General features: G+C 41.9%; 1 protein-coding gene across 1 annotated transcript in view; it reads left to right on the top strand.

Annotated features, from left to right (window-relative positions):
- The window catches only part of STS (steroid sulfatase), a 275,517-nt gene that overhangs the window by 193,804 nt on the left and 57,269 nt on the right, over positions 1–24,444 (top strand). The window lies entirely within an intron of this gene.

The following is a 24,444-nucleotide window of genomic DNA, read 5'->3' as shown; positions in this document are numbered from 1 at the left end:
CCCTTGCTGACCTTGCTGTCCCTTGCCAGTTTAAAATGCCTTTGAGTGATTGCGGGGGCTCAACAAAAATTCCATAGGTTTGGTCTGCTCATTCTTCTTGGTGACTTTTGGCAATTTTTTTTGTTGATTTTTTTTAAGCATTTGTTTTGTATTTTTTCCATAGCAAACAAAAACATGTTTCCCATACCCCCTGTTTCCTATAGACTTTAAAGCCTCGCCAACTGCAAATATGTCAACAGCGAGGTTTTGCTGGATCGGAACCCTCACAGCGAGGGATGACTGTATTTTGCTTTCGCTGCTGTATTTTGCTTTCTCTGCTAGACTACATATGCTATAGTCTAGTTTTTAAATGTGTGTGTGTGTGTGCATTTTATTTATTTTTGTATCCCATTTGTTGACAGGAGTTCCCAAGACAACACACAACGTACATGAACACTTAACTCCAGTATGAATCCTATACTTCAGTCTTTTCTACTCATTGAAAATGTTTAACTCCTTTAAACATGGGAAAGGGGTAGATAGAACTGACAACTCTGAATCAAGCAGGAACAGGCATGTGGCAATGTCTTCACCTGCCTGCCTCCCTTCTTCTTCTGTTCTTTTTTGCATGGAAGCAGGTCTTACATTCTATGGCAGTAGGGAAGCTGGTCTTACATTGTATGACAGGCCGCTAAAGCAGGAGCAAACATGTGATGGCGCATTTGTCTCCTTCCCTCCCTCCTTGTTATTGTTCTTTCAAATGTTACAGCATGAATACCAGGTAGGTGCTGCTGAAAGTTTTCTTTTGTATCACAAAGTAATTCATTGATAAGCAACAGGGACTATTTATAATATCCCTGGAAAATGAAGTGGCCATTCAGTTTGGTTTCCTGTGCGCTTTATTGAATAAAGGGAAATATCGCATAGATTTAGTCAAGATGTTTGTTGATGCTTGCTACCAATATTCTAAGTGCTTTCCTGCTGCCATCTATATGAATAGATACACTAGGCATTTAAAACATCATTGTGTTCCTTCTTGCCTTGCTGTACTTATACCTAACACGAACAAACAAAAAAAGCTGTATTTATTTGGAAACTCCACTTACATTTGTTGAAGCCAGCAGAAAGGAAACTTGTAGAGTCTTTTATGACTAACACCCTCTATGAAGAGAACCAACTTGATAGTCCTTTCTACATAACAATATGCTGGTTGGTTTATTTGTTTTCTGCTACAGCATATCTATATCTATACCTGGTGCTGCATTTCTTTTGTGAGGCATATATTGTATTTAATTATATGTTAGTAGGGTTAGCTAATTGCTTTGCAGGTGGTACAATTCCATGCCACAGTTTTCAGTTGACAAGAAAGTAGTTGTTTCTTGCTGCGATGTGAAAGCCATGCAAAGCCAAGTGATTCGACTTCTTAATGAACAGGCATGGCTACTTTTGAAGATACCTTTGGATACTGACTCTCTCTTGTTTCAATCCTTCCATGGGCAATGGCAAACAATCCTATAACATGTGAATACAATCACATGGCAATTATTAAAATGTAAAACTTCAATATGCAGGTAAATAACATAGCTATCAATGCCATTGTATAGGAAATCTTTGTGACATGACTGAATATGTGATGCAGCACACTTCGTTGTGACAATTTTGAGAGCAAGTTGTATGGGCCTATGTTTATAAGAACAGCCCTGCTGGTTCAAGCCCAAGGCCTATCTAGTCCAACATCCTGTTTCCCACAGTGGCCCACCAAATGCCTTTGAGAAGCCCACAGGCAAGAGGTGAGGGCATGCCCTCTCTCCTGCTGTTGCTCCTCTGCAACTGGTATTTAGAGGCATCTTACTTCCATGGTTGGAGGTGGTCTATACCCATCAGACTAGTAGCCTAGTCTTTCTTATTTATTTATTTATTTATTTATTTAATACATTTTTATCGCCCAAAACGCAAGTTCTCTGGGTGGTTTAGTCTTGATAGACATGTACTCCAAGAAATGACAACAATAAATAGAGGAGACCCTCATTATCTGTGGTTTTCTGGATCGCGGTTTTGTGTATCTGCGGATCCAGTTTTTTAATCCACATCATGAAATATAGGCATGTTTTACCTATCCATGGTTCCTGAGTGGCCAGAAATGACTTCTGATGTCATTTCCAGCTGTCATTTTGAAGTGCAGAACCATTCTGTGGCTCTCTTTTAAAAAAAAATGAAAATGAAATATAAGAAGATTTGGGGGCATTCCTGGAGACCAAGGTACTATGCTTTTCTAACCTTATTTCTGCCCCCTCCCTGCCTTTTTAGCGGTTTTTTAAAGTTCAAGGAACCTAACCCCTCCAATCCCCATCAGGTTAAGGTCTCTTTATTAGCAGTTTCATTATCCATGGAAACTGGCAGGAAGGGAATCCCCGCAATTAAGGAGGGCCACCTGTACTAAACATTAACTAGTCCAACAGTGATCTCTCCAAGGAATAATGTTAGTGTGCTTCATTGCTGTTTTACCAAACCAAATGTTTTCAAAAGAGGGTAGTGCAAATGAGTTTTCTAATTTGATAAGAATAAAAATGAGTATGCATTGTGTTTTCTATAGTAAGTACTTATTTATCTGTTCTGCAGGCTCTTTCTTGAAAAGGCAGTCTAATGGAGGTTAAGAAAACGAACATGCCATCTATTGCCATTTGAAAATGACTCTGTGAGGGTCGATTTTGGGTAACACACTGGGAACATTTGATTAATGGCCTCGTCCATGTAAGTGCTTAAGCTTGAGAGAGATTGTTAGGAATAGGAAATCCAAGCCTTAGTACCCCTCTGTCAGCTACATATGAAAAGTGCAGCAATTCATTGTCATCTCATCATTCACCAGGCTTTTAAGAGACATATTACTTTGCCGAAGGACCATCTCGGTGTTCCAGCCATCTTCATTCTGATGATTGCTAAAAATGAATGGTGATCCTCTCTGTGTCACTGAGATTTATGCAGCTGAACGACAACCCTCTTTGATTATCTTTCAATGAGATGCTGTCACGAGCAGCCGTCCCTGGAAGCTAGATGGCATTCTCCCCTCTCCAGATATTCATGACAATGACAAAAGTGTTTTCCCAAAGCCCAAGCCACTGCATTTATGTGAAGTGTGCAAGCAGCAGATTATATTTCATTTTCTTCTTTTGAATTTTAAACAAACAATCACTAGAATATACAATGGAGCTCTGTACCTTATTATCTCTTGTTTACACAGTCAGACAGATGTTATTGACTGGTTTGTTTTATCCAGACATCGAGTCCTTCCCAAGGACCTGGGATGGCTGAATTTTATTGTTGATGTTGTTGCTGTTGTTATAGATATCGGCGCAGAATATAGGCTGTTCCCAGTAAAGTTGCTTTACATTATTATTATTATTTCTTGTTTACACAGTCAGACAGGTGTTATTGACTGGTTTGTTTTATCCAGACATCGAGTCATTATTATTATTATTATTTTAAAAATGTTTTGTTTAAAGGGCACATCCTGTGTAGTTTCTCTTACAGGCTCAACATGTCAGCAACCAAATTATACTGATAAACACAGTTTCACTTGGAATGTTAATTACTCTAATGCATTATATGCAAATAATGTCTATGAAATGAAAATTGGAGGCATAGGGGAAACCAGTAAAGATCTAAGTTGTTTTTTACTAGCACTCATGAACACATGCATGCAGGTGTTTCCAAATCTCTCCTGTATGTCAGTTGTTCACAAATATTGATACTAATTTTTAAAATAGATATTTTTTTCTAAATCAATCCTACACAATTAGGAATCACTTAAACAATGTGATGATATCATGTCATCATGAAGTCAGTCAGAATTGTCTACATGACAGTGCTAGGGGCTATTGATCTTGCTCTAATATAAATAGATTTCCAACATCACCATGGAACTAATCAGATTTGTCTATGTGATAACTAAGTCAAATCCTAGTGATGGCATCAATTCAAATTCAAGTGAGGGCAAAGCTTCCTGCCCTCACTCTGAATGTGTGAATAACAACAATTAATCAACACAAACAGGAAAACTAAATCAAATCACATTCCTAATGAGCTCCTGATGAACATTGTTGGCAATCAAACATTACTTAGCCACATTATAAGATACTGAGACTGTTCACACAAGTAGCCAAGCCTAGACTTGGGCAGCCTGAGCTGGGCTTAGCTGCCTGGCATTCCCCAAGCCCAGGAATCCACCCCAGGCTTTAGCCTAGGTTTAAAGGTGTGAGTGTACCCTTAACCACAGATCTGGGGTTGTGTGTGCACTTGGGCTGCACACAGCCCATGCATGCACACAGAACTGGGTGGCAAGAACACCCAGTTGAGGGAGGATCCCTCAATGTACTGTGCTCCTGGCTCTGCCACTTTCTGTGGCTCCAATTGTGTACCACAGCAAGTGGCAGCCGTTGTAAATGGCGATCAGTCATGTGCAGGGAGGCAGGCAGGAGCCTACCTCCCCACCAGCCCTACACTCCACTCGGTCATGTGCATGATCTTATTGTATCATTCTGGTCAGCTAAAAGGTAACAAAAATAAAATAAAATAGCATGTCCTGGAAAGCAACTTACTGTATATATTTATACCACAAATCAGTAGGTTTCAATAGCACCTGACTTACAATCACAAAGACACTCATTATAAGAGATTTCTGATATCTCCCATCCAACACTGCCGTTTGTAGGGCACTCATTATATATACTCATTGCAGGGCATTGCTGCATGCCAACATCAGGGTTCTGTCATATTTTGGCACTCTAATCAACTTAAGATACCAAGCAGGGTTAAAAATAAAAACTTGATTACCCAGAAAGACACTGCAGGGAGAAACCCCTGCTCAATTTGTTGTTCCATATCATATATTTGCTGTCTAAGATTTATCCTAGCCCTTTCATACCCCAGAAGTGTCAAGGCAGAGGAAGAAAAACCTTTATAGTGCAAACCTTTCCTCTAGCTCTCTATTCCATCTCAAAGAATAAGTATCTGTTAACGCAGATGGAGCTAGAACTGCAGAATAGAAAAATAGCCAGGTCTGTAACCAGAATCAAAAGGTGGGGGGTAAAGAAGTCAGGGGAGGCAAGTTATAAAATGTTCAGTGAAAACAGTCAGTGAGGCTGGGGAGCAAAGAGATTTTTTTGGTGTGGCATGCCACCAGCATGGCTACAAGCCTGAAACCAGCTGGCTACAAGCCTGAAACCAGCTTAAACCGAAACTCAAAGGTACTAATGGCTGCCACCTTAAAAAGTACGGCTTCTAAATGGAGAACTGCACACACCGAGGTACCTGAGAAATATTTCTCAAAAACTTGGACTGCACAGATGCCAACCTTGGAAAATTAGAATGCATACCAAGTTGAGCTCCATACAAGAGTTGAACTCAAACCAGGGCTGAAAAAAGTTTTATTACAGTGGGGATGAACTGAGTGCCCCTGGAGTGATAAAAAGATTGAATTGCTAATGCAGACTCATTCTGCAAAACATTCATTCTGTGAGCACACCTCCTGCCTGAAGCTTGAAAAATTACACCAAGAAACTTTTTTAAAAAATTAATTTGTTCTACCCTATGCCCATATAATGCCCACTTCTGTATCTTTGGCCTCTTTGTAAACACCATTATCTTTTTTGGGGGGGTATAATTTATTTCTAAAGATGCCTTATCACAGTAACAAGCAAGAGAGCACAAGGCTCTTCTTAAGCCTATCGGATTTTTAGAGAGGATGAAGCATCATCTACTTAAAGAATTATAGCAAGATGCATATTTGCCCATTTTGGTGGATGATGATCTAAATTATTGTCTGGCTACATATCCCTGTCCCCTGTCCCCTTTACCAAGCCTGGCTAGGCTTATCGGATCTGGCCTCAGAACAGGGACTGAGGGGGCTGAGCATCACACTGTGCCTCCTCCATCCCAGGCTGCCTGCTCCTTGTGCCTGCCCCTCTCAGGGGGCCCTGACACTCTCCACCAGTCAGCCTCTCATCCCTGGCCAGTTCCTTATATGCATCCTCACAGGCTATCCATAGCCTACCACCAATTACGGGGTGAATGCCCTTCTTTATTTCCCTGTAATTGACTACCCTTTGCAGCTGTTGCCAATGCCTCTCCCCCTTCTCCCTCCTCCTGCTCAGACCCCTCCCTTTGGGAGGAGTGCTGCTGATGTTATCTTCGCACGCCTCTCCTTCAGCCTTTTCAGGGCTTTGCTCGTCCACTAGAGCTGGGTCCCTGCCCACCGGCAATCTTCCTTCCGCTTCTCCCTGGCTGCCACCTGTCCCTGTCGCCTTGGGCCCCCTTACCGTCCCACCCTCGGAGGTAAGGACAGCCAGTCTCGCCAGACAATTATCAAAATGAGAAACAAGAGAATTAGTGAAATCCTTAATGTTTTCTGAGGGTGGATTAGCATTGGCTAATGGCAGGTGTCCTTTCCCCTTAAAAACCCTATTTTATTTTGCAACCGTATGTCTTTTTCCCAATGTATGATGTGCCTTTGCATATGAGGGAGCATTATTCCAAGGACATGCTGGCAGACAGATGGAGCTGACCACCGGAAATTGAAATTTCAGTGCTGTTTCTGCTATCATTTTGAAAACCAGCATAAAATGTTACATAAGTGTTGGTGGTGGCGGGGGGGGGGGAGTTTTTTGTTGGCACTACCAAACAGCAGCAAGCTGCCTCCCACAAAACCTCATAAGGATTTCTCATCCATTCCTCTAGTTTCTCCTGTTTCATTTATCCATCTTGATCTCATCTCAGAATCCTCTGATCATCTGTAAGCACAACTCAGCCCAGACAGTATCATCATTCACTGATTGATTAAGTGCCGTCAATTGGTGTCAACTCTTAGCGACCACATAGATAGATTCTCTCCAGGATGATCTGTCTTCAGCTTGGCCTTTAAGGACTCTCATTGGTGCATTCATTGCTGTTGTAATCGAGTCCATCCACCTTGCTGCTCGTCATCCTTCTCTTCTCCTCTTCATTGGCTGGCTGGAAGTGTTTGTGTCTTTGACAGAGGAGAAGCCTGAGTGGGAGATTCGTTCATTCCAGGTGAGGACCCCAGCCTGTGGGAGGCCCCGCGTTCCTGAGCTGAGTCAGTTTGACTGCTGGTGTTGAATACAAGGCTCGGACCAGAGGAGCTTTGTTCCCAGGAGCTTTCCTAACAGGTGTTTGCAAACAGATAACAAAGGAGTTTTGCAGGAGTTTAGTGGGAGATTGGTGGGGAAAGCTGTGGGGAGACACGCAAGGCAAGAATAAGGTGAGTACTACCCAACCTTTTTAATTTTCTTGGAGAACAAATCTAAAAACCATTAATTATCTCACAACTCTTGTACTCAGTACCTAGCTTTAAACCCCATATACTTTAAATGCCCAATAAAACTAGTTATGAAGGAAGAAGAATGCCAGCAGGGGAGAGGCTGACTGGTGTCAGAATGTCGCGTGTATGACTATCTGCCTGAGGGGCAGAAGTCATGGGTGTGCACTCAGTGCAAAGAGCTCTTGGCTTGCAGGGAACGAGTTCATTCCCTTGAAGCCAACGTTCCCTTGAAGCCAATGAACGAGTTCATTCCCTTGAAGCCAACAGACCTGGAGAAGCTCAGGGAGGCAGAGAGGTGTGTGGTTGAGACCTTCAGGGATGTGGTAGAGGCATCCCACTCCCAGGCTGACGGCGCTTCTGCTGTCATGGAGAATTAGGGTCTCAGGGAAGAAGGACATCGTTCTGAGGAAGAGGGAAACACTCCCTTAGCAGGTAGATTTAATGCAATATATGCTTCTGAACAACTACACAGTAAAAGAAATAGTGCAGAATGTTTATGCAGTAGCACAGTAGCACTTGCCTTGTGCCAGAAAAACACGAGAGTAGCACTAGACTGAATTTTAAAAATGAAAATGAAAATGAGAATAAAAGATGACAACTATATTTAAAATGCAAAAGTAAAAACTAGATTTAAAATGTAAAGGAGATGTGGGGGCGGTTGGGGGAAAGTTGGTAGCAAAATGGCCAAAGAAGGAAGGAATATTACAGAAAAATGAATCAAAAGAAAAACCAGCTTTAAAGTGCAACGGTTGGATGAACTAACAAAAAAGCCTATTGAATAACCATAGAAAAGAAAGAAATTTAAAATAAAAGCTTTTAAAATCAAAGGATGAAACCAAATAGCACTAGAAAGAGGAAGAAGGGGAAAGAGAACTCTCTCTCTCTCTCTCTCTCTCTCTCTCTCTCTCTCTCTCTCTCTCTCTCTCTCTCTCTCTCTCTCACACACACACACACACACACACACACACACACACACACACACACTTTATTTCTCTTTCAACAAAGTAACTTGAAAAAATTGGAACCAAAGTGAAAGCAAGGGAATTGATGTTACTAATTTTGGGAAAGTAACGTATTATGATAAATAACAACCTACACACATACAATCACTGGTGAGCCACCATAGTGCGAACGGGTCCAAATAACACGGGCCGCCGTACTTCAGGGGCTGCACCTCGTGCGGCAGCCATGCCCCCAACTTCAGACGTTGAGCATGGTTTGCTTGCAAACAGGGCTGCACAGCCCTGTTTGTGAGCAAAACACACCTCCTGCATCTGACATCAGATGCTGATGTGACGTATGGGAGGTCTCTAGGGGGGCTGTGGTGGAGAGCTGTACCCAGGCGGCCACTGGCCTCCTCCTGCACCTGCACACAATAGATCACTCTCATATTTAAGACTCAGCTTTCTCTCTGAGTCTCTGTTCTCCGCCAAAGCTACCACCCAAGAGAGTGAGAAAAATAGGCAGAGGGAGACCAGTATGTACTGTCTGTGTCCCAGGTTTGAAAAAAAGAAAATAGAAAAAGAAAAGGGCATGCCAGGATTGTAATGTTCAAGCCATGCTTGTTAACAATTGGTCTTGGCTCCTTTCCCCTCCCCCTGGCTGGCTCATAACAGTGAAAAAACACACTGAATGGAAAGTGAAGCAGCTATTCAACAGGATGACAGAAAACAACATGGCATTAGACTTTTCTGTCATTTTGGATGGGATACAAAATAAAATGACACAACAAATAATGTTGATATTTTCATGTCATTTCAAATGACAGCACATTGCTAAATCCTAGTGCCTGACAATGGCTCACATACCATGCAGCGGTCCATGGCTGTTTTGTTCAAATATGCCAGATGCATCTTATGCTAGAGCACCCCTGTGTAAGTGCCAGAATCGTGCAAGGGAATGGTACAGTCACTTAGCCATTGGAAATAATAGCCATGAGACTACACAACTCTCTCATGCAATGTCCTCCAATTCAACTTGCATTTGGAAAGCATAGCAGTATCTGCGGTGTGCAAAAAACCCATAGAATGCTGTGTGGTGTGTGAGCCAATAACATCATCATTGTGAATTTCTTCAAAATTACTTGATCCCTGCTGCAGTTATTAGAGTAAGAAGACCTTCCCTTGTTTTCCAGCTTGCCCATATACACAGTGCATATCCAGTGCACAACAGACACTTATGAAAATCTCAGGTCCTGCTGTAGCCAACAGAAATAGAGGCCTACTTACTATCTTCTCTTTTGTCTCTGGTACAAAACATGTGGGGGAGTAGGTGAGTAAATGGACTCTCATTCACAGAATGAAAATGAAATAGACTGCTATGTATTTTGTCCATTTTCCTTTCTGAATGAAATTGACATTTTGGAGGACAATCAACAGAAAAGAATAATTGATAGCCTCCCTAAAAACGATTGTACTCTATCTCTGAATAAGTCATAGGGGCCCCTTCAACAAGGAGGAGTTCAAAATAAATGAATATGGTTTGTGGCCACACAATCTTTTCACATGTAGGCAGAAATATCATGACAGAGCTCAAAGGACTCAGCCCTGAATCGATGTACACTGAAAGACTCATTAATGTCACTGGTACTGGTCTAGAGTAAGTTTGTTATGGGGTGAAGCCTAAGGATCTTAGAATTATAATAGCTCGTATGCCCTTGAAACGATTAAAGAAAATATTATTGACAGAAATTTTAAAAAGGGCTGCAATTATATAGGTCAAGCAATTTGTTTTTAAGGTCATTCTAATCATTCTGTATGCCAACATTTTAATTGGGGCACTAAGATGAGTTATTTCAAACGGAATGGAGTTCGGTCAGCAGTAAATTAAGATCTTTTCAAATTTACATTAGCTGTTAACATTAATTATAAGTAGGTGTTGTGGTGAATAAATAGGCCTGGACTCACTCCCTCTTCTCTGGTACATGCCACCCATCCATGCAACCAGACATTTTGTTCTTTAGCTGCCCATTTTAATTCTTTCCTCTCATCAAAGAAGCAGAGATTTATGTTTCAGCTGTCATGTGGATATACCGCGACACAACTCAAGTGCTCATTTCAGCCTTCTATTTTAAGGATCAGTCTCCAGGCTTATATGACATAAAATGCAGCTATCACATACTATAATAGGCGAAGGCATTGTACGTTGCAAGACCTTTTCATGACATCCAGAGCAAGGATGCACTCGTGCCACAAGACAGCAGCCTAACAGAACTTCTCAACTAATTGCACTGGTGCAGTGAAAAAGTGGCAGCTTTTTGACACCCTCCCCTTCTTCAGGGAGCCCTCTGTGTCACCTGAAAATATGTCCCTGAGTATCCCCCCAAATAGGTCTGCAGAATATTTCTATTCTTTTCTTACATCAGTGTTTTAAAATACTTGTTTTAAAATTATTTCTCTATTCTATCCCTTCCCCATCTCTTTATGGGTGCATTTTAAAAATTGTAAATCCTTGAATAGAAATATTGTATTTGATGAATATTGTGAACAATTTCAGAGAACCTGGTCAAAATCTGGAAGACAAATCTAAGAAATAAATAAAGCAATACATAAATCTTGTGTACCATGTGGCCAAATCCATGTGCCCATGATTTTAGACATTGCAAGTATTCATGCAAGTATTCAGAAGCTTAAGTTATGCTTGTGTATGAAATGAAGATGATGATTGCGTGTGTGTGTGTGTGTGTGTGTATATATATATATATATATATATAGAGAGAGAGAGAGAGAGAGAGAGAGAGAGAGAGAGAGAGAGTCAGTCCTGCCGGATATCTGTCAAATAAAAATACATGTTGGATATTTCAATGGAGTTTCACAATGACAGCAGGGAGCTTCCAACAGCCGGTACTGTCAGCAAACTCCTGTTGTCATTTCAGAACTCTGTAGAACACTAACATGTCTGGTAGACCCGCTCCGCCTCTCCCTTTGCCCTCTCCCTCCTACACCTGGCAAATAGGGTGGAAGCTGCAGGCAAGTTGCCTCACTTCCTATTTGCTCTGGAGGGAGTGCTGAACTAGCTGCTTGCTTTACAAGCTGAAGCTTTATATTTTAAATATATATCTTTCCCCCTTTAGTTGTCCTATTAGTTAAATGAGTGGCCCATGTTATCCCAGAGGCAGCTGGGCCACTCAGGCACCTAGTAGGACAGCTTTTCTTCTAGGACCCTGAGGGTAGGGATGTGCACAAATCAATTTTTTTAATTTGATTTGTATCTGAATTGAATCACCCCAATATGTTTTGGGTCTGAATCTGCCTGCCAGAATCACCCCAAATTCGATTTGTACCCATATTTTCTGAATCCAAATCCGAATCAGAATTGATTCAGGGGGGAAAGGGGGTTCCAGGGCCAAAAGAGTGGGGTGGGTGGTAGGTAGTGCCCAATGGGTGCAAGGAAGTTACTACCCATTTTTCAAAGAAATTGGGCAAAAGAGTGATTTTTGATTTTTGAAGTTCATGTGCCTTTACCTTTTCCCCATAGGGAATAATGTGGATTTCAGCAGCCTTAGTTATAAGTCCCTGAGGGGAGGAACCAGGGTGGCCCAGAGTGGGTTGTGGTGGGTGCTAGCGCCCATAGGTGCAAGGAAGCTACCACCCATATTTCAAAGAAATTGGGAAAAGGGATGTTTAATTTTTTTTTAAGTTGGCATGTCTTTGTGGCAGATTTGGGGCTGAAAAGGGTTTCAAGGGCAGAAGAATGGGTCAGGTGGTAGTGCCCCAATGGGTGCCTGCTACCACCCAGATTTCAAATAAATTGGTGAAATGGGTAATTTTTAATTTTTTCCCTGAGGTTTGCATGTCTTTAAGCTTTTCCCACATAGGGAATAATTGGGATTTCAGCAGCCCCATAGCTCCATGTGGGGGATACCAGGGTGGCCCAGAGTGGGTTGTGATGTAATATACATAGGGTGCCAACAAACACACCAGCCTATGGGGCACTGGGTTTTGCTGTTTTCTATGTCTGAGGTGTTCTGAGAGTAGAAAATGAGAGTGGATTCTTTCATTTCCTACCAGAGAATCTACTCACAGAACACCTCAGATATTGAAAATAACAAAACCCAGTGCCCATAGGCTTGTCATTCTGGGAGTGGTCAAACCAACTTCAAAAATTATTTAAAAATCACTCCTTTGCCCAATTTCTTTGAAATTTGGGTGGTAGCTTCCACCCATTAGGCACTACCGCCCAACACACAAAATGGAGGTCCAAATCTCTGAATTTTTTGGGTCCGAATCTGGGGTAATTTGTTTTGTACCCAAATCTGGGCAATTGAGCACGGGGTGATTTGTTTTGTCTACAAATCACCCGAATCAGCCTGATTTGGGTACAAATTGTTTTGTACCTGAAACGTTTTGCACATCCCTATTTGAGGGGCCCTACGTAGGTCCATACTAATATATGTTGTTTCTTCTAATAGATATAAATTTATAATTTCTAATACTTATAAATGTGCATACACTTTGCATGTGTGGTCACTAAGTGTAAAAGAAATTGACTGATGAGTTATGGGTGCTCTGCATTCTTGAGCAAGGGTCAGCTGAAGACAGGGAAGGGAGTCTATAACTGACCCTTGGTCAAAAACACAGAACACCCATAACTCATCTGTCAATTTCTTTTGGGAGGCCATTCCTCTCCTCCCAGTGATCTCAGAGCTACCTAGTGATTCTGTTCCTCATCAGGACTCAGTGTGTGTGTACATGTGGATGTGCACACATGCTTGTGATGATGGATTGTACTTCTTGTTTGGAGCTGTATTTTCTTCTAGAATTCACTTCGGGATTCTCAGATCTGGCAACTGCACAGTCCAGATTGTGATGTTAAATGTGCCTGTTGCAAAAAATGAATAAGTGTAGCCTTCAGAAGTGTATAAATCTAAGCACAGCAAGTAGCAACCACAGCCAACTGGTTTTCTTTTATAATGTGTACCTTCAAAATTAGGGTTACAAAAGGAGCACTGACTTTCCTAAACAAATCACTGAGGGAAAACAAAGAGTGAAATGAAAAATGAAAAGACACTTTTCTACATACACAGTTAGAAACCCGCTAAGATGAGCATTTGCTACCATCAGAATAAATCATTGTTCCATGAAAATAAAACATATTTGACTCTATGGTGAATAGATAAAAGCATCAGCTTTCACATCAACACCAGGAAGATAAAAATATTCCTCCAAGGGGTAAAAAAAATGGCCACAGACATGCAAAAACAAGAAACAAAACATATATCTATATAAATGAAAAGGACAAATTAGAACTGATAGAATAAAATGTAAGCCAAGCAATATTTGCGTCTATATGTAGAAGACAATTTAGATTTATTGAAAAAGGAAAAAAAGATGCAGCTAGTATCGCCTGTGACATCCCAGGCATAACTCCTTATTATCTTCTTGTTCCAGTCAGGAGATTCACAGATCTTGCTTGTTATTCATTATGTTTGCCACTACCTTCCATATTACTGAACAGTAAAGGAGAAATAGGAGGACTGCCTAGAAAATGAAGATCTGCTATGAGGGAATCAAATGGGGAATGGTCACACAGTTTGGAGTATGCAGATTTGGAGCTTTTACTCAAGCTCATGTTTAAAAGCAATGTCTGAAAATATCCTGTAAATATCATAAATGTACATTAAGAAGAGGCTAAAACTTTAAAAACATTGATAAACTGGAAGGGGTTCAGAGACAGTCAACAAGAGGCAGGCTCCCATTACCTGATTGAGGCCAACTAACTGGGAATTGGGAGATTGGCGAATCATACATGGTTTTAATTTCTGGTTCTAAGAACATGGACATTTTTGGTAGGGATGTGCCTGGAACCATTCCGGAGGCAGCAGGGGTGTCCTTAAGGGTGGGGGAGGGTGCACTTACCCCTCCCACAGCATTTCCCCCACTGACACTCCGTTGTATCAAAGCCCCTTGGGGTAGCAGTGTACCTCTCTGCTGTCCCATTGCCGTCCTCAGCCGGAAGTACCAGGCACCCGTGTGCACGGCAGACAGGCACATGTATGTACACGATGGGTGCACACACGCCAGGTAATTCTGGCCACTTCCGGTCTAGGACAGCAACGGGGTGGCAGGGAGGTACGCCGCCGCCATGAGGGGCTTTGATACAACGGAGTGCCGGCAAGGGAAATGTGGCAGGAGAGCTAAGTGCACCCTCTCCCACCCTTAAGGAAACACCCCCGCTGCCTCCAAAAGCCAAATCAGCCCCGGTGGCTGAAACATTTTGGAGGCTTCTATAATGGCCTCTGAAATGTTTCGGGGCCATCCTTAATTTTTGGCATTGTCAGTTGGCACTGCACCAACCTGACATTTAACCAGGATCAGAAATCTAGATGTTGATCTAAGGTTGCCAGACCCAGTTAAATGTCAGGTTGGTGTGGTGCCAACCCAACATTGCTAAAATTGTCTGGTTCTTATTAGGGGTGTGCAATTCGGATTTTCGGTGTTTTGATACAGATCTGAACCGAAACACCCCTGTTCTGTTCTGTATCCGAATATGGCCCATCCGAATCACCCCTGATTCAATTCGGATCCGAATTAATCTGAATCCGAATCTGAATAGATTTGGATTAAAAAATGGGTCCCAGGGGTAAAATAGTGGGGTGGGGTGGTAGTGCCCAATGGGTGGAGGCTACCACCCAAATTTCAGGGGGATTGGGCAATGGGCTGATTTTTGGTGAATTTTTGAAGTTTTAGTGTCTTTGGGGCAGATCAGGGGCATAATGTGGGATCCGGCCCAAAGGAGTGGGGTGGGATGGTAGTGCCTAATGGGTGGAGGCTACCACCCCAATTGGAGAGTGATTGGGCATAGGGCTGATATTTGGTGAATTTCTGAAGTTTACGCGTTTTTAAGGTTTTCCCCCTTTAGGTATAATGGAGGGTGTATTGCTTCAAGTAGGGGGGAAAGGGGTGACCTAGAGAGGTGTGGGGTTGGTGGTAGTACCAGGTAGGGGCAAGCAAGCTACCTGAATTTTTTTAAAGGATTTGGGCAGAGGGCTGATTTTTGGTTAATTGTTGAAGTTTACGCGTCTTTAAGGTTTTTCCTCATAAGTTATAATATAATGGAGCATTCAGCAGCCCCATAAGTGACTTGGGGGGTGCTGGGGTGGCCCAGAGCGAGTGGTGGTGTAGTGCACATAGGGTGCCAACCACCCCCATGGGTTTCTAACCCATGGCGTACAGGGTTCTGTTGTTTCTGAGGTATTCTGAGTGTGGATTCTATGATAGCAAATGAGATTTTCAATGAGACACCATGAATCCACTCTTATTTGCTATCATAGAAGCCACACTCAGAATACCTCAGAAACAACAGAACCAAGTACCCCATGGGTTAGAAACCAATGGGGGTGGTTGGCAACCTATGTGCACTACACCACCACTCGCTCTGGGCCACCCCAGTACCCCCCAAGTGCACTTATGGGGCTGCTGAAAGTTCCATTATTATACCTTATGAGGAAAAACCTTAAAGACGCGTAAACTTCAACAATTCACCAAAAAGCAGCCCTCAGCACAAATCCTTTGAAAAAATTCAGGTAGCTTCCTTGCCCCTACCTGGCACTACCACCAACCCCACACTGCTCTAGGTCACCCCTTTCCCCCTGACGTGAAGCGATACACTCTCCAATATACCTAATGGGAGAAAACTTTAAAGACAGGTAAAGTTCAGAAATTCACCAAAAATCAGCCCTCTGCCCAATCACTCTGCAATTGGGGTGGTAAACACCACCCATTATGCACAACCACCCTACCCTACTCTTTTGGCCCAGATCCCACGTTATGCCCCCGATCTGCCCCAAAGACACTAAAACTTCAAAAATTCACCAAAAATCAGCCCTTTGCCCAATCCCTCTGCAATTGGGCACTACCACCCCACCCCACTATTTTGCCCCTGAGACCCGAAATTCGAGTAGATAAGTTTCAGCCCTTTTTGCATTGAAGTCAATGGGAGGCAAAAAGGCGGGAAATTCAAATAGACGTCAAAATCCGAAACAACAGATATTCAGAGCCGAAACAGAGGTGATTCGGTTCGGCTACGAAAAATTTCGGAGGGCCAGAAGGGTGATTCGGTTCGGATCCGAATCACCCGAAATTGGCTGTTTCGGGTACAGATCATTCTGTACCCAAAACATTTCGCACATCCCTAGTTCTTATGACTGGAAATTGTGTGTGTGCAAACTTGTCTATGCACTCCCAAGCCAAGCCTCCAGGGGGTTTCTGTGGCTGTTTCTCTTTGGCAAGCTATATCTATTTTCTTCATGAGACTAACAGGCCATCTCAGATGCCTGCCTTAACTGCCTACAAGGGCCCTTCTTTTAACTAACTACAAAAAGGAATCTCTCTGAGAGAGATTCCTGCCTGCAACCTTGGAGAAGCTGCTGCCAGTCTGTGAAGACAATAGTGAGCTAGATAGAACAATGGTCTGACTCAGTATATGGCAGCTTCCTATGTTCCTAAGGCCTTGTCAGACCTAGTCCTTATTTAGGCCTCTGGGTCTAAATAACCAACAACAGCTACTCACTTGTCGATTTTTACAGTGTAGAAAACAGAAGTACTGCCATCCCAGGAGGATCCCATCCTTGTCACCACTGTTAAGTTTGTGGGTCATACACAAACTGGGGGGGGGGGGACTTAGCAACAGGTTCTTTATTAACAAGGAGCTCTTACAGGCAGCTGGCAGCCTCTAAAATAGAAACAGAAGCCCCCTAGAGGCTTGGCTTAGCAGAGCGCACACAACATGCATGGCTCGCTAATCTCTCCGTTCCTGGTCAGCTGGCTTCACATGGCTCATGAACCCACCTAATGACGCTGAGGTGTCTGGAAACAAAGTCCTATGAGGTCCTATGATAGGGTATTTTTAGCCTGGAAGAAAAGACTAAGGAGGTGATGGCCATTTTCAAATAACTGCACGGCTGAAAAAAGGGACAGACTTGTTTTCTGTTACTTCCCAGGAGAAGGACAAGAGCCAATTGGCTGAAATTACAAGGAAACAGATTCCAGTTAGACATTAGGAGGGATTTCCTGACTTGAAGAGCTGTGCAACAACGAAACAGTCTGCCTTGTAGTAGTAGGTTCTCCTTCTCTATAGGTTTTCAAAAGGCCTGGAAAGCCACCTGTTAGGAATGCTGTGGCATAGTAGATTCCTCCACTGTTCAGTGGGTTGGACTAGAAGTCCTGCAGAATGCCTTCCACCCATGAAATCTCTTAAATAAAATGGAGCGTTGTCAGAAATGAGGGATGGTTGTGCAGGGCTATGCTCTTCTTATTCTATAATAACATTAGGAAAGAATGTATAATGGCTAAGAAACTAATTCCACAAAATAGTACCTAACTGAGGCCAGCCACTGTGCATATTTCAGTCCAACCTCTCCAAGGGCTATACAAGACCTACAATTCCCTGCCCACCCCCCACCCCAAAAGATGTTGTCCTGTAATCAAAATGTAACTTGCTTTCTGTGACTAACTTGCAGCAGAAGACTGTAATGGAAACCCTTTGATTTTCAGGTGACTTGACTATTAGGACTGCTCATCATAGTGTGTATTCCAATGATCATAAGGTCTATTTCCGGTGGGTTTGTAAGACCATAGCTTGTAGAGGTGTGAATGAATCGATTTTTGCAATTCGATTTCACCTCAAATCAGAAATCACAAAAATTTTAATCAATTTACCAAACTGGCCGACCAGTGCCAGCTAGTCTGACAAATGGAAATCTGCAAAAAGAAAAAAGAGAAAGAAAGAAAAGAAAGAAAGAAAGACAGAAAGAAAGAAAGGAAGGAGGGAAGGGAAGGGAAGGGAAGGGAAGAGGAGAGATGAAACCCATAGAGAACAAGGGGCAAACTGAATCACCCCATTGTTCCCCATGGGTAGGTCCTAGGGACACCAAAGTGGGTTGGGTGGTAGGTCATGATGGGTGCGACCTACCACTCAACCTACAAAAGAAATGGGCAACCAGGTTTTTTTTTTTTTTTTAAACAATCTTTCCCCTCAAAACTACATAGAATCCTGGTAGGGGGGTAGATTTTTAAAAATTTAAAAATTGCCCACTTACCCATTTCTTTTGGGGTTGGGTAGTAGGAATTATTCACCCAACTCAGAGGCAGGCTATCTCTGTAGCTGCTGCCGAGCTGTGGAATGCACTCCCAGCAGAAATTCACAATCTTAATTCCTTACTGACCTTCAAGAGAGCCCTTAAAACCCATCTGTTTGGCTTGGCCTTTCAGGGTTTTAATTAGTTTTAATTGTTTTAATGCTAACCTGGTTTTCAGGGTTTAAATTTTTCTGATAGTTTAATTGGTTTTTTAGATGTTTTTAATTGGTGTTCATATTTATATTTCTGTTTTGTTATTGGTTTTAATGGTTTCTGCTTTTAATTGTAAACCGCCCTTAGCCATTTTGGAACGGCGGTATAAAAATTGAATTAATAATAATAATAATAATAATAATAACTAATCATGCCATACCACAACCCACTTTGGTGTTCTTAGGACCTACCCATGGGAAAAAATGAGGTGATTTGTGTCCCCCATTGTTTCTTATGGATGAAACAAGTAGAGTGCCCTGTGCACAAATTTTGCAACCCTTCCTTGAAAAACAGCACTGCAGAGCAGAAGCAATACACACAGTCCCTCACATCACATTTTGCCAAACACATAGTCCAAAGATGGCAAAAAAGAGAGAAAAGAATATCAGATACAGAATCCACTACCAACCACAGTACCTGCGCTGAAGTAATATCATTGGCACAAGTTGCTCTCTCACACACAAGTATGACTCTGTCCTTACTTACAACAGCTGCCACAGCACAGCAGCATCCTTAGCAGCCAGCAAGCATAGCCATAAACAGGGTTACAACAATGTCTGTAGCCACACTTTGACTGAGTGAGTACACCTTGCAATGCAGAATGCAGATTGCAGAGCAGATCAGAGCAGTGTGTAAAGCACAAGTTACTCATATTAGCAATCACCAAGATATCACGCGTGTGCGCGCGCACACACACACACACACACCTGAGCTGCCATTGTCCATTTCTTACCACAACACTATCTCACAAACAGAACAAACCACAACTCAAGGAAGGAAGGAAAGCACCCAAGTTCTGCCTTTGTCAATTTGAGATCCAGCAAAACCAGATAGTTATAGCAAAAATAGGTTGCACAGCAGTATATGCAGTGCTGAGAAAAGAAAAAAACAAAACTTTCCTTAATTCCTTCCTCCACTCCTAATATAACAGCAGTCTCTACCTCCCAGTCCTTTTGAATAAATTTTTGAAATTCCCTCCTTTTTGGTCTTCCGTTTGTCAATCTGAAAAACAGAGATTCTGAAAAACAGTTATAACAGCAATAGCACATCGTATACTCAGTGCTGAGGAAGGAAAACTACACAATCAAACCTTAGTTCCTTCCTTCTTCTTTCCTCCTGCCCTTCTATCTGCTCTCTATCTCTCTCTCTGCCTCCCTGTCACTTTGAATACATTTTGAAATTCTCTCCCAAAGTGTTCCCTCCTTCCTTCCCCAGCCAATGGGGTTACAGTTTCCCATGGCAACACTTGATGTGAATGACAAAAAGCCCACCAAGAAGCAAGGAGATCTCAAGCCAATCAGAAGCCAGTACCAGAAAACCAATTAGCAAGGGGGAGAAACCCACCAAAATAGCCACTCGACAGCATGAATCAATTCATGCCGAGTTGGGACTGATTCAATTCACCCTCAAATCAGTCCTTCACCTAAAGGGCGATTCAATTCACGGTCAGCTCAGCAAATCACCCCTGTGAATGAAACTACAAACAATGGCTGACATCCCAACTAACAAAGAGCAGGTGCTGGTCGTGTGTGGGTGGTGATGGTGGTGGCAATTATTTCCGATCTCCCCCATCCCCAGGATCCACTTCTGGATCATAGGGAGCACTTCCAATGGGGAAAGAGCAGCAAAAATAATCACCTCACGTGTGTGTGTGCACTACCTGGAAAGCATCGCCAGCACATGTGAAGCATGTGAAGTACGGATGCTCGAGAAGCACTTCACAAATGCCTCAGAAGTGCTGGCACTTCATTAGTTGGGATGTCAGCCAATACATGTAGATGGAAGAAAATTATTAAACAAGATGAGGTTGGTTTATTGAAACTAATTAATATAATTTGCATACTGTATGTATGCTAGCATTTTCTCAAGTTCCTTTCTTAGGCAATATAAAATCTTATCTGTTCTTATTGCATTATTTAATGGGTTTTCTTCCTGTTTTTCTCAAGAACTGGAACAATCTACCCCATCAAAAAAAGGAGAATGAAATTCCATTTATAGTAGTCCATATTAGTGTCTATTGTGTCAAGAGTTCATCTTTATTTATAAGCTGAAGTGAGTTTGGCACTTATATTTATATCAGCCAGAGAATCAAAAATGCATCATTCGAAATGCTGGCAGAAGATCAAATGTATCATGTGTCATATTTTTACAGTAGCTGCATTGTTTTCATTATGGAGGACAATGAATCTAATAAGGAATAGCAGAGCTGCTATTCCTTTGAGGTTGCAACCTGACCCAGATAAATGTTGCTGGAAGGACCATTTAGCCCTAATTAACCACATCAACTGGCTATTTTCTTCCCTAATCAGTCCTAGAGATACGGAGTCCAGATGGAGACCATAGAATGTAAGCCTTGAGGAATATGTGTCCAAATTGCATATATATGTTCCTGAAAGTTTGGACTTCTTTTATATACTCTGAAATGGAGAACATGGAAACAAAGAATGCTGAAGCTACTGTATTACTTATGCATTCTTAATTATTGTAACAAAAATAACATGTGCATGTCAGGATTCATTAGAAAGTTTAGCAGCGTATTAATTTCTTTAAGGATTGTCACACCATGAAGATTACCCAATGTAACTGATTGTTTGGAAGAGATAATTCACTGTCTACAAGTTCAGCTAATTGCCTCAAATGAAAATCATGTCTAATGATGAGAGACGCAGCACATGGGTATGTTGACTGTGTTTCAACATTCATTTACATTTGTTGTTCCTAATTGAAATTAATTGTAATAAATGTGTCAAACTGTGCAACTGTCAGCACCCTAATTTCAGCAGAAGGATCAAGACACTGTATACTGTGTCAGTTATGAGAGGAGATCTGGTCTTGTGGTAGCAAGCATGAATTGTCCCCTTTGCTAAGTCCACCCTGGTTTGAGATTGAATGGGACACTACATGTGTGAGCATAGTAAGATATCCCCCTCAGGAGATGAGGCTGCTCTGGGAAGAGCACCTGCATGCTTGCATGCAGAAGGTTCCAAGCTCCCTCACTGGCATCTTGAAGATAGGGCTGAAAGAGACTCCTGCCTGCAACCTTGGGGAAGCCGCTGCCAGTATGGGTAGACAACACTGCTAGATGGAGCAGTGGTCTGACTATGTATATGGCATCTTCAGGGGCGTACTATAATAGAGCAGGGGAAGACAGTTGTCTGGGGGCCCACTGCCTTGCAGGGGCCCAAGAGGCAAGTCACATGACTGACTCACCCAGCCGCACACCTGCCCGGGCTTCCTTCAGTTGTATTCAGCCTCCAAAATTGATGTGAATGTTAAGCCCTGGAGCTACCAGAACAGCATGTCTTTCTCTAGTACCATTAAATGACTTGCATTGTCCACAATTTACAAAAAATAATTTAGGATTATGTTCTATTGTGGCATATAGGTTTTATATATATATATGAATGAGAGAGAGAGAGAGAGAGAGAGAGAGAGTTGTTTATTTGGTTATTGACCAGCAAACATGTACAGTGTGTGTGTGTGTGTGTGTGTGCGCGTGTACTTTTTGTTGCCACTATTCAGCCTCATTTAAGATTTCTTTACTTCATGAGCTGAGTTTCAGTGAGGGGGTGGGGCATTTTAAAATTTTGTCTCTGGGCCCACTCCAACCTTGTTACACCTCTGGGCAGCTTCCTATGTTCTTTTGTTCCACATATGAGAGTGCTGCCAAGTGCTCTGTCTTGTTCACTGTCTGCCCCACAGTCTCATCACACAGCACATGAGATCAGTCGATTGGTTACCAGCACTCTTTTACTAAAATTAGAAGAAACTTCCTAGGATGTGGTATCCATATCCCATAGTAGGTAAGGCTTCACTTTTCACTCTAATGGAGAAATAGCAAGAAGGAGAACATAATTCTAGAAATCTGCATTTGTTTTGCAATGAATGAAAACACTGAATGAACGTGACCCAGGTATAAAGATAAAGAAGCAGCTCAGAAGAGTATAGAATCATAGACGGGGGTGGGTGGGTGGGGTGTAAGGGACCTTGGAGGCCTTTAGTCCTAATCCCTGTTCAGCCCATGAAGTGAATTATTGAAAAATCTAGGGAATCTACACAGAGGTGTATCTAGGGAAAATAACGCCTAGGGCAAGCACTGGAATTGCGCCCCCTGTCCAAACATCCGACAGCCATGTTTCAGATAACTTTACCGTAATATCAGCTCAAAAATACAAGTCAAGCTCGTTAATCTTTTAATATTTCAAAAACTATTTAGCTGTGGGTGTAGCCAGACCAAAAAGTGCTGGAAAACTACAAATTTCAGTATGTTGGGGCTCATGAAATACCCAAATACTATGTGGAGGTGTACTTGGAAAACTAAACAGAAGTGCCTGTCTAATTCTCTACTATGCATTGAAGCATCACTATTACATCACTTTTAAAAATAAATGGAGAATTTGGCTTTTCCCAGATACTCTAAAAATAATTAAAGGATATGCAGAGTGAACTGTGTCACTGCTTGGAATATATTCTATTTTATATATCTATAATATATTTAAGAAAGACAGTTAAAATGAAAGAAAGAGAGCAAGAAACTCCCAGTGGGCCTTAATACTAAGGATTTCATACTGATTCAAAGACAAACTCACCATTAATAGCCATATTATTAAGACATCATATTTAACTCACTTGTCACAAGAAGCAAAGTAAGAGCAAATGAATCCAATCCTAGCTCATAAGCTTCAGCTCATTATTCACAAGCCCTGATTCTCTGTACATTGTGCCAAACTGAATATGTGTACAGTGACTTATATTATATTAAAATTTTAAAAATACCTATAGCCCCTTTGGGGGCTTCCTAAAGGCTGTGGGGTGGGTCTGCAAAGGTTCCCCCTCCCCTCGCTGGCCTCTAGGGCTTTACAGGGATATATATATATCTCCGCTGAAAACAAAATGGCATGGCCTAGGGCCTCACAGAGGCCATTTGAGCATGCACAGTGGCCATTTTGTTTTCAGTGGCCATTTTTTTTAAAAAAAAATAATTTTACAAAATGGCACCCCCCTTCAAGTGGCGCCTGGGGCACATGCCCTGCCTGCCCTACCCTAGATATGCCCCTGAATCTACAGGAAAATATAGTGCTCTTGATTAGCCATTTCTTCCTGACATTTAGTTTTGGGAAGCAATGAGTACAGGCATCATTCTCAATTCTCTTCATACTTTCTTTGTGAACTTTTTGATGCAAATAGATCAGAAGACATAGTTGTACATCTTTTTAAACTTAGTGTTAGATTCCTTGAATGGTTGGGAATTTAGAGGAAACTCTTGTGCTAGTTACCATTTTTGCAGTAAAGCTTAGTGGAGTATAGAAGAAAATTACATCAACCCTATCACACACTAACACATTTTATATAATATATGTCTTCCTTCAGGAGCACTGGAGGATTGCAGCACTCTACTAGTGTAACATTCTAGCATTCTAACCGATCAGTGTAGCATTGAATTACTTTTATTTGTTCTTCTTTCACACTTACTGATTGAACATTCCTCTTTTACATGTTTGGTACGATTGCATGAAACTGACAACCTGGGTATAGTCATCAATAAATTGTTCTGTATCTTCAAATATGTATGGATTACAAAGATTCAGCAAGTAATTGAAGAGAATTTGTTTTCCAGACTTTGTGCTCAGCATGTCAAAAACACTGAGTTCTCTGCAATCAGAGTGCCCTAGAAATAGCTTTTGTGTTCATGTTGGCAGGATTCACATTCTTAAAGAACCATGAAAAATGAAATTGATTGATATGACTTTGCATGGTTGAAATGAGAGGTTCTTTTTGTCATTGTCAGTTTGATTGACCAGGAAAGTTGCAGAAGTAATGTATCTGAAAGCAGTGCTTTTTC

The sequence above is a fragment of the Hemicordylus capensis genome, chromosome 3 (assembly GCF_027244095.1).
Source record: "Hemicordylus capensis ecotype Gifberg chromosome 3, rHemCap1.1.pri, whole genome shotgun sequence".
Classification (NCBI taxonomy): Eukaryota; Metazoa; Chordata; class Lepidosauria; order Squamata; family Cordylidae; genus Hemicordylus; species Hemicordylus capensis.
The sequence above is the reverse complement of the archived record's forward strand: the minus strand, read 5'-3'. Positions and strand labels throughout refer to the sequence as shown.